Source organism: Emiliania huxleyi (assembly GCF_000372725.1).
Source record: "Emiliania huxleyi CCMP1516 unplaced genomic scaffold EMIHUscaffold_229, whole genome shotgun sequence".
NCBI classification, from domain to species: Eukaryota; Haptophyta; order Isochrysidales; family Noelaerhabdaceae; genus Emiliania; species Emiliania huxleyi.
In genome coordinates this window covers 12702-13633 of record NW_005200342.1, presented here as the reverse complement: position 1 = coordinate 13633, position 932 = coordinate 12702, and positions in this window count along the sequence as shown.

Here is a 932-nt window from a genome sequence, read left to right as displayed (position 1 = left end):
AGGTGTGAACACAGCGTCTCTTCACAGCTCGTACGCCCCACGCCAACGGTGCCGTCGTTGTTGACGGACGTCACCTCGCCGCGGTACCTGCACAAGAAAAGGGGAGGGGGCGGTCAGGGAGGGGCGGGGCTCCCCCCTCTCGGCCCTCGGCAGCCGCGGCACCAGCGAGACACGTCCGAAAAGTAGACAACCACCGCAGCGCCCTCGAATGCGCCGGAAGCGGCGAGCGGCGCGCCCGGCTGAGGCAGATGCGGGCGAGCCCGCGGCTGCGGCAGCGCCTTCTCGCGCCTCCACGGCCAGCCTTGCAGCGTGTCGAAGCAGCGCGTCCCGTCGTCGTACTCGATGTACAGGCCGCCCTCGGCCAGCTCACCGGTCGGGTCCGCCGCGCCCTCGGGCGGAGAGCCTACGTGCTGAAGACGCAAACTTCAGGGCGCGAAGGGCGGTCCTGTGCGGCGTATCGGGAGCACCGCGTGAGCACGACGGACAGGAGGGCAGTGAGTACAGCGGAGTGCGGCGGAATACGGCGGAATGCGCGTCCTCTCGAGTGCTAGATCTGGGGGAGATATGGGGGAGATATGGGGAGGTGTGTCCTCTCGAGTGCTAGATATGGGGGAGATATGGGGGAGATATGGGGAGGTGTGTCCTCTCGAGTGCTGGTTGGGAGACAAGAGTGCGTATTCCGCTTCTAGGGCGGAGCGCCAACCAGACCGGCATACCAGATGCCGTTCGGCCAGCGCACCTCGATCCGCTCCCCAACCCGCGGCGTCTCCTCCTCCTCCTCCTCCACCTCCTCCAGCTCCCGCGCAGCCGAGGCGAGGGAGTGCACGTTTTCTTCGTTGTATGCAGTAGATATGACGATGACGAGGAGGCGGTGTTCGGCGGGTGCTCGCGGGTCTCACGGATCTCTTGTTGGTCGTGTCGCCGGGGTGCTG